Here is an 11326-nt window from a genome sequence, read left to right on the forward strand (position 1 = left end):
CATACTAACCTCAGACTTGCTCATTTTGAGAAGATTTCTCGTCTTGCTCTCATCAGGGTCACCCCATAGAATCTTTGTGGTTCTACCCACCGTTTCATTATTCCAAGAGGCCTTATGGGATTCTCTCATCCATATTTTTAATTCAGCTTTTGTTGCGTCGAATGGTTTTGCGTTTGTCAGGTTAACTACATCGAGCTCCCTTCCCTTTAAAGCTATTACATTCGCCCTTTCGTTGCCGACTACTCCCGAGTGGCCTGGTACCCATATGATGTGAACCTTACCTCTGGGAGAGTATTCAGTTAAAGCTTTCTTACAATCCAATACGGTCTTAGATTTAATTCTATCACCTGATATCGCACAAATTGCCTTCTGGCTGTCGGTAAATATATTAAGCCCTGTGGGCGCCATATTTATTCTAATCCAATTTACACATTCCGTTATTGCTCGTACTTCTGCCTGGAAACTTGTGTTATGATTAGGTAAACGGTGGTATATTTCTGTTTCTGGGTCTTCAATATAGAACCCCAGGCCCACTTTGTCCCCTAATTTAGAGCCATCCGTGTAGCAACGGATTCCTACTGGTATTTGCTCTAATGTTCCGCTTGACCAAGACATTCTATCTGGGATTAGCGTTTCAAAGTTTCCGACATATTCAGTGTCTGGTATGCGATCAGGCACGTCCGATGAATGTGTATAACCTTCCAATGTGTCCAGTATACATTGATGACGTGTCCTATAACCGTTTTTGGCCAGTTCGCCTAAAGTAAAGAGCCGTTCGGCTGTAAGCGCCGCCTCATATCTTATAAATGTTTCAATGGGTGGAATATCTAGCAACGTTTCCAGAGCCTTGGTTGAAGTAGTACACATGGTACACCACTTATACCCAAGCAGCATGTACGCTGAACTCCCTGTGGTAGTTTGATATTACACTTTTTGTCCAAAGCAGTCCACCAGATTATTGAAGCATAAGCTAGAATTGGTCTAATTACACTTTTATAAAGCCAATTTGTCATAGTAGGACTAAGACCCCATTTCATGCCTATGGTTCTCCTACATATCGCCCAGCACCGATGTGCCTTGTTGATCCTATCCTCTATGTGGTGTCTCCATTTTAATTTCCGATCAAGTATTACAACTAAGTACTTAACTTTGTCTGTCTCCGGTATCTTCTTGCCCAAGAAGCAAGGTTCAGTATATGTAGAAATTTTTGTCTTTCTTGTGAAAAGACAGATTTCCGTCTTCGCCGGGTTAACATTGCGGCCTCTCGGTTGAGCCCAGCTCAAGGCCTCAGGGTCCTTAGGAGGCTATTAATCGTGGTAACCCAGAGTAAAGGTGACAAAATGCCACCCTGTGGTATACCGCGAAATACCTTTTTCCTGATAGTTATATCGTACATCTCGCAGCTTATCCATCTGTTCCTTAGCATGTAGTTGATCCAGTTACGGAGCACCCGGTCAACATAAAACTGGTCTAGGGATTGGATAAGGGTATCACTAATAGGTATGTAAAAAATTTATATCTTGAAAACTATTATAGTTAGAATCTCCAATAAAGAGTTTTTTATTTATTGCCGGTCCACACTAGGAAACTATTTTTGGGAAACTTTTGATTTTGCATGAGAGAGAAAGAGAACGAAATATCATTCATCTCTCTCGCGGTACGGAGTTTCTCGTACTCGGAAACTCGTTTTGTTTTGTTATTCTTCTTCTTCAATCTTGTACTCAAAAAGCAGATTAACATCAGATTAAATTTATTTTTAGATTAGCTAATCTGATAATTAATTGGCATTTGATTGCCAACTCAAACACCCGCCCTTAAAGTTTTTATTGAAGTTACAAAAAATGCAAAGCACTTGAAAAAGGGTTAAATTACGTTTTTAGTCTCACAACGGGCGAAGAACAATGATAATTGGTAGAATTCTAATAAAGGAAGAAAATAGTTGATTAATAGAAGAATGCCAAAATTGGAAACGTATTTGAAGAACAATAAAAGATAATGTTGGTGGTGAAATCTGATGGTTATATTGGTTGATATTCAACTTTCGATTAGATTTTGATTAGAACTTTAGTTAGATTTGAAAATGTAATGATGACGAATATATTTGTCACAGATAAAATATCTAGTTTAGTTTAGAGACTTATGGGGTGAGTCATCTTAGTGATTATTAGATCTTCAGTGCATGTCACCTACATATGTAAGAAAGTGATTATTAGATCTTCAGTGTATGTCACCTATTTAAATACGTAAGAAAGTTTTTGAGGAAAGGAAGATGAAATGATGAACGCATAAGGACTTATTCTGTCAAAATTGGATTTGCAGGAACAGTAGTTCCGGATGAGATTATTTTAAACTACACTAGGCTTAGTGTGAACATTTTATATCTGGCTGTAAAGCAATGTCATAACTGTGGTTCGTTGGGACGCACGAGTAAAGAATTGTAGATCAAAACAGAGATATTTGGGAAGTATGTCAGGAGGTATGTGGCTCGTTAGATTAATATAATTATGGATTTCAATTTAGTTGAGAAAAGGAGATCTGATTGGTGGGGTGGTGTAGTCATTAGTCTACGGAGAAAAAACAGGTACATGATTATTTATCTAATAATACTAATTTTCTACTACTAACTTACGAAACAATTTTTTAGACCTTTTTTAGAATGTACTCTACTCCTAATTGGAAATATGAATGGAAATCTCTAACTTTGTTATTCAGTGGTGGACATCATTCTCCTATAGAAATAATATTTCCCACTTGTAATATATTTAAAGGTAGATTCTTTTCCGAGAAAAAACATCAGTTCAATGACTATTGATGGTGTTGAGATCCTAAAATCTTTGGAGGATTAAGGGTGTGTGAATCTATAATTTATACAATACTTATGTATACGAACGAGAGCTGTGAAGGCTAAGAATAAATTGAATGTGGAATATCTTAAAGATAATGCCATGAGGTATGGAGATTTGTGAGGAATGTAAGGACGAATACTACAGTGAATAATGTTCTCCAGAATGAACAAAATAATAGTTAACCCAGCAAAAAGGAAACAAAGTACTTCCAAAAGAATAACATTTATCACCACTTCAAAAGTAGCACTAATTGAATTTTTTTACCTTTTGTGGAAGTGATGTTTAATGACTTCCGAAGAAGCGAAAATAATTACATATATTTTTTCAATGCTGGAGATATATTTTTTTGTTCTTCCATTTTATTAGTTAAAAAATTTAATTTTTGGGCTTTTGTGTGTGTGCCAAACCGTAGCAATGTTCTATGGTAAAATAAAATGTTTCTATGGTGAGAATTTTTTTTTTAATTTTCCTGTGCCAAACGAAAACTTATTAGACGTTAATAATATTTGACAATTATTTTTAAAATATAAAAAGCGGTTACGAAAATGAATATTTTCCAAAAATATTTGCCAATGATTATTGCAATTCTTTTGCAAATAAGAGCACAGCAAATGGTAGACATTTTAGTTGTTTTAACCCGAAATAAACGAATTCGCGAGGTAACTTTAAAATGCATAAGTATTTCCGTTTGTTTTTTAACAAATTCTTTCAAGGGTGTATTATATATTCAACCTACAGTTCATTCCAAGGTTATAAATGCAATTATGAATGGGGATGACAAGATAATCAAAATACATCTAAGGCTTTCTGCAAGTTCATTTAAGAAAATTGTGGAACATGTGCCTAAAAAACATCACGGTTGGTGCATAGAATATGAAGTAATGTGCTTTTTATATTGGATGGCCTGTGGATGTAGCTACAGAGTTGTTGCAGATTTCTTGGGCATTAGGCGCTACACTGCTAGAAATATAATTAAAAAATGCTAGACGAAATTATTTCTATGCGGCACATTATAAACCATGGTAATGTATATGACCACCAAAGGATTTCGGCTAAATTTTGTCAAAAAAGTAAATCTGGAGCGTTTAGAAATTTTATTGGTGCTATCGATGGAACCCACATTAGAATAAAATGTCTAACACGAAAGCATATATTCATCGTGCTTTCATAATCCTAAAAAGTTTTACTCCATTAAGGTGCAAGTAGTTTTCGACTCACTTATAAATTGTCTCAACTAAAACTTTATTCTTTCTATCCAGGTTCCAGCAGTGGTCGATTCGGATTATAAATTCACCGACGTTTTTGTAGGGTATCCAGGATCGGTACATGATACAAGAGTGTTTGTAAATAGTCCTCTATATGCTAAAGGGGACTATCCACCGAAAAATTATTTTTTGTTGGGGATAAGGGATATCCTTGCCAGCTATCTCCGGTACCAATCATTACACCTTTTAAAGAATCTTTAACACCAAACCAAGCTAGATTTAATCTTGCACATAGCAGGGAAGAATTATTGTGGAATCTGTTACTAAAAAACCGATGAAGAAATATTTTTAACAGAGAATTGGAGTTAAAGATTGAAAATTGTATTAAAACTGGGTTTGCGGCTTTTATACTCCACAACATATGCATTCTACAACATGACTTTGATCCATCATCAGAAATTAATGAGAATGACTCCTTTGAAATAGTTCCTCCTGATTCAAATAGAATTATAAGTGACTCAGATGAGGGTATTAGAAGGAGAAATGAAATTTTTAATGAATTCCTTCGGAATGATATAGCATAATTCGGATATAACGTATTGTATAAATGGTCACATATTACAATACCTTCTTTTTTGAAAATTATTATAGGCCGTTTTAGGTTAATATAAAACTCGTTTAAATCAGTAAGAAGTCGATCATATGGTGCGTATGTTTAAAATATGATTTATTTTTAATAAGAAAACATTGTTGTATGTATGTATGTATGTTACAATTTTAATTACAAACACTATTACAAACATTAACACTCAGTCAGAATCTGAATCCGATGATACGAATAACCCAGAAGTATCAATGTGTGGGTAATCGGTTTGGACCATTTGCCCAAAAACAGAAAGCAAAGAGGATATTTTTTGTTCATTTTTTTATCTCTCTTTTTTATCTGCTCCTCCATTTTTTGCAGTTCTGGGCGTAATTTGGATGAGGAAGTGGGAGCAATTTGTGGACTTGGCTTTTCCTTTTCAGCACTAATTATTCCATCACTGCTATCAATAAGGAACGGAGGATAGTAATTATCTTTTTTGGAGGCATAAGTATGGATAGTTTCCCAGTCGTGTGCCTCTTCCGCTTTCGCTTCTTCTCCAGTTCCCTCACCAGAACGATATTTAAAAAAACTTTTATATTTCTTCATGATAGCAACCCATTGAGTTTTACATGCATTCGCATTTTTCTCATCTCCAATTTGACCATTTAATTCGAATGCAATTTTTCTATAAAAACAATTACATAAGTATATAATACAATTTCATATAAAAAGTTGCAATAAATTCATTACTATTGACATTCTTCCCAGTGAAAAAATCGTCCTTTTCAATCATTTTTTGGATTAAGAGTTGACGCTCAGCAATACTCCCTAAAAATTATTTCAAATTAACCTAATAATCTTATAAGTCAATATTACTTACATGTAATGTAACTTATCTTCGTTCTTTTTGCTGGGGCTCCATTTTTTTTAATAATTTAGAAATATAAAAAAAAAGTTATTTTTTAAATTTTGAAAATACATATTTTAGTTTTGTGCTTTTTATATTTATTTTAAGTTTGTCACAAATTTATTCATTTGTCAAAATTTTATGTAGCTCTTGGGGCTAATGAAATTTTATTCACCTCATATATGTTAAAAATTTTCTTTTTCAAGTAAATTGTTACCGATTGGCACACAATCTTTGTATTAAATGTGTCTATTTCCCTAAAATATTTAAGTCGAATTAATTGTATTCTATAATGCTACAATTTTTCTTCAAAAAAAAAAAAAGAACATGAAAGTTACTTCTTGAGAATAACTTCAGAAGTAGTGAATTTGGAATCAAATAAAAAGGTCATCCCTCCTACGACAAGCCTGTGTTGAAATCATCACTTCTTCAGGTCTTTTTCAGTACTTCCATGGAGCAAATTTTACTTCTTTTTCGCTTCTTTGGAAGTTCTTTTTTCCTGGGAAACTTTTGTCTTGCAGCATTGATTCTACTTTTTTTTACAGAAGCGTAGATTGCGGGAAAGCCTAGAACGCGTAGTGTGGACTTCCGGCATGAACCATAAGAAAAGAAAACCAAAGCCCTAATAGTATAATATTATGAAAAATTTTTTTTAACCAATTTAATATTTTTCAACTGTTTTGGAAAGAGTTTCCGTTACTTACTCAAAAAGTACACACGGAAATTTGTAAAATATTTAGATTTATACATGTAGAAATTTTTATATTTTTTTAAATTTTTTTTACAATTCAATATCATTTTTGACCCACACTTTACTTGAAAACATATTTTTAAAATATTTTTTTATTTTAGCTCATACTTTTATGAATAAAATAAGATATGAATCGTTGAAACTAGGTAAAAACTGACAAAAATAGAATTTTTTCGTAAAAACAAAAGTTTACCAAATCTCTCATTGCTAAAGTAAATTATCCATTTGAATAATAAAGCTTATATTTGTGTTGCATTCTTACGTTGATATTTTACTTTAGCAAAGAGAGATTTGGTAAATTTTTGTTTTTAGGAAAGAAATTATATTTGTGTCAGTTTTTATCTGATTTCAACGTTCCAAGATGTCCACAAGACAAAGAAAGAAACTCAGTCCAGTGGTATCAAATTATAAGGCACCCTGATTCGGCCCCTGTTCCAATAATTTCAAGGAAACCGGATAGCAGTAACACCAAGATAGGGAAGAGTTGGTTTCAAAGGAATAAGTTGAAGAATGAATGAAGGGTATATGGACCTCGCCACACCCATATACTCTTATGAATATGAGTGTTTTCTCATGAATTTGGATCATTTAAATCTATTTTGAAACAGTTCATATTTATTATTCTATATTCAAATATATATATATATATATATATATATATATATATATATATATATTTCTTATTTTATAAACATGAATTAAAGCATTAATTTCATTTTCTTTTAATAATTATTTTAATTTAACTTTTAACGTTTATTTTTGAATTTAACTGATTTTTATCAAATGCGACTCTAATTTATTTGTCATATCTTTTTTACAACTTTGCTCATCTAATCAACATTTATTTAACGTATACTTTTCAAACTTATCGGATTTTATAAAATACAACTCTATGATTTCTTTAATATTACACTTTTATACGACCATGTTCTTGTATTCTGATCACTACTTATAATTTACAACAATGTATTAAAAAGTGTATAAAAGCAGCGCCAGTTGCATGAATAAAATTACTTAGCTTACTGCCTTCAATGAATTAACATCTTTGTCTAGTTTTAAATTACCGGACGGGTTGCAGATGATTTGAAGTTTTCTAAGAAAAGTAGTATAAATCTTTAAAAAGTGTTTGTGTTTTGTTTTTCGACGCTAGATTCATGAGCAAATATAATCTTAGAAATAAGATTACTTCAATTTTTATTCTGCCGAAGTTATTGTGGTGAAAATGTCAGAATAATAAATTGAAATGTCGTTACCCAGCAAACACAGAGGGTTTCATGTAAAGTCGAGAAAGGTAAATCGAACTGTTTTTAAATTTTTAAACTCTGAATCTTATGTAAACGTTAAATCAATTTCTCTTTTTAAAGAAACGTTTATCTTTAATATTAAATTAATAACATCTTTCAAACGTTTGATTTTGTGTTTGTAGGGTTATTTCAAATATGGGGAATGAAGACTTAGGTTTTTGACAATAGATTTAGGTCTTTGACAGCAGAGTTTTATCTCTATATACTCTATGGAAGTACACATATAGGCGAAACTGAAGCGGTTGTCAAAGTCTTCTTTTACATTGAGACTTTTTCCCCCTGGGCTTTTCTCAATTTTCTTTTAAATGCCCTTCGTAAAATCTTGAATGTTTACATTGAGACCAGGGTAGGTAAAAATATCGCTCGCGATCGCTACTTTATTTATATCGCTCGTTTTAAAACTCAAAATTGCGAGTTTTATTTTTAAACACGCGAGCACAATTTTAATTAGAGTTTTATGTGTTTTGTATTCGCTTCGTAAGCGATATTTACATGTTTTTGTTTTTTCAACTCGCTTAGTGCCGGTCCACACACGAAAACTTTAGTTGAGAAACTTTTTCTCAATTCTCTCTTAAAGTTTCCTTAATGTCCACACATCAAAACTTTTGTTTGACCTGGTCCACACTAGGAAATTTTTGTTGAGAAACTTTTTCTTAATTCTCTTTTGAAGTCTCCTTAATGTCCACACATAGAAACTTTTGTTTCAGAAATTACGTATTAATTGCATTGATTTGTTGCTGCCGGTCCACACTAGGAAACTTTTTTGGGAAACTTTTGATTTTGCGTGAGAGAGAAAAAGAAAGAATATCATTCATCTCTCTCGCGGTACGGAGTTGCTGGTTGTTTTGTTTTATTATTCTTCTCATTTGCACAACAACTGCCGGTCCACACTAGGAAACTTTTTTTGGGAAACTTTTGATTTTGCGTGAGAGAGAAAGAGAAAGAATATTATTATTCGTTTATTTAGTAGTATTTTAAATACTTTATCTTATATCTATAATAATGATGTTACAATTAGTATTAAATACTCTGATATACATTATTTTTTACAAAGGATACAATATTTCTTTTAAAAACATTAAGATTTCTTTCATTTTTTACATTAATTGGTAACATATTAAACAATTGCAGTCCTTTGTAGAATAGGCATCTCTTCATGGCATTGTTTGTTGCTTTGTTTATTCGGAAGTCCATTGCATTACGTAGACTGTAAGGTTGTATTTCATTGACGTACTTAAGTTGCTCTGTCAAATATTCTGGGGCGTTTCCTGTTTTCATCTTGTGTATAAACGTTAACGTATTTAGTTGAAGTCTCTGTCTTATATTTAACCATTTCAGTGTATCAAGCATTAATTGTGTTGATGTGAATCTATTGCATTTAATTATCGATCTCATTGCTTTATTTTGAAGTTTTTGCAGCCTTTCCAATTGTGTATTTGTGCAGCATGTATATAAGATAGTTGAACCAAATTCGAAATGTGGTTTTATCATTGTATTATATATATTTATCGCTGTTATTGTAGATATTTTGTTGCGTATTCTTCTAAAGAAACCAATCTTTTTTCCAATTTTGTGGCATATATATTCTAAATGTTCTTTTAAGTTCATGTTTTTATCTATTATAAAACCTAAATATTTTATTTTATCCACTTTTTCAATTATTTTATCATTTATTGTAATGATTGAGTTAGTATTCATGTTTATTTCCATTATTTTTGTTTTACATTCATTGAGTTTAAGTTTATTCATTTTCAACCATTTATTAATATTTATCATATCATACATTAAATCATTTTGACACTGTTCATCTGATTCAGCCTCACTAAAAATTAATGTATCATCCGCGTATAGCACTATTTCACATTTACGAAGTATCTTAGGCATATCATTTATGTATATAATAAATAAGAGAGCTCCTAAAATCGATCCTTGTGGTACTCCATATTCATTGTTAATTTCTTTCGATATACTATTATTCACTTTCGTTATTTGTTTTCTATTCGTTAGATATGACTTAAACCAACTTAATTCTTCATTTTGTATACCATATATGTGCAGTTTTTGTAGTAGGATGTCTCTATCTATGGTTTCAAAAGCCCTTTTAAAATCAAGAAAAATTGCCATAATTTTTTTAGTTTTGTTAATGTTTTTCCATCTATTTATAACATAGTTTACTGATGTTTCACATGAATATTTTTTTCGAAATCCAGACTGATATTTTGATAATATGTCATTTGATTCTAAATAGTCTTCAAGTTGCATTTTAACAATTTTCTCAAGAACTTTTTCACATAATTTTAAAGTATTAACGGGACGAAATTCTTCACATTTACTAGTTTTTGCTATCTTTTCTATTGGTGTTACCATTGAGGTTTTCCAATTTTCAGGGAAAACTCCAGTTGCCATTGATGTATTTACTATATTTAGCATGATATTTCCGATTATATTCCAATTGTCCAGTATCATACGACTATTTACTTTATTATAATCAGGTTTATTTTTTAAGGTTTTACATATGTTTTTAAGTTCTGTAATAGATATTGCACGGAATTTAAATCTTGCATTTATTACATCTATTTGATTTTCATATTGCACATATTCTATATTATCTCTGATTTCATTTATACTGTTTACAAAATAATTATTAAATTGGTAAGCTATATCACAGTTATTCTTATATTCTATATTATTAAATATCACAGTTTTTATCACAGATTGGTTTTTCTTTAGAACTAAGTTTTTAATGTTTTTCCACATTTGTTTCTGGTCTCTAGCTTTATTAATTTGATTGTTAATATACCTATTTTTCTCATTTTCAAGTTTTATTTTATATATATTTCTTGAATTTTTATAGTTTTTCCATGCTGTTATAGAATTTTCTGCTTTAGCTATGTTATATTTTATTATTTTTTCTTTTTTTAAACGTTCTAATTGTTTACCAAACCATTTATTATTTATTTTTTGCTCATTCACTTTCTTATTTATTGATAGCTTTTTAATTGCCTTTTCTACAGTTTCATCAAAATGATTCACATTTACATTAAGTTCATGTCTTTTATCAAATATTATTTTTCCAGCTATTTCATTTCGAAATCTGCGTTTGTTATATTTAAAAATTTCTAATTCTCTACCGGTTATGTGTTCAGTTTTCTCCTCTTTAATTTTAATTTCAATTATTTCGTGATCAGATATTTTGTTTATTTGACTATTATTTGTTTCTATATTTATTATATTTGTTATGATATAATCAATTAATGTTTTTGATCTATTTGTAATTCTTGTGTATTCCGTTACTATTTGTTTTAGGCCATTATCGTTGATTATATGTTCCAATGTGTTCTTATATGTACTTTCTTTAGTCCAATCAATATTAAAATCTCCAGCGACAATTATATCTGTATTTTTTTCGTTTAGTTCTTCTATTGTTTCTTCAAATGCTTCGTAGAATTCTACTTCTTGACTACTCGGTGATCTATATATAGCGGCTATTATCATTGATCTATTTTGATATTTAATATTATACGCACTTATCCAGTATTTTGAATCGCGAACCTTTTCTTGTAGTAGTTTAACTTGCCAATCTTTATTAAAATATATGATTAATCCTCCTGTTCTCGTAGAGTTTGATAGCGTAGCATATTGTTGATATCCTTCTATTTGTATTTCACTTTCATGTATTTTGTCCGTTAGATGCGTTTCCGTTAGTATTATAAAATCAAAGTTCTCC

The sequence above is a fragment of the Lucilia sericata genome, unplaced genomic scaffold (assembly GCF_015586225.1).
Source record: "Lucilia sericata isolate MDLA Ls3-8-SP2 unplaced genomic scaffold, ASM1558622v1 Contig000010F_arrow, whole genome shotgun sequence".
NCBI lineage: Eukaryota > Metazoa > Arthropoda > Insecta > Diptera > Calliphoridae > Lucilia > Lucilia sericata.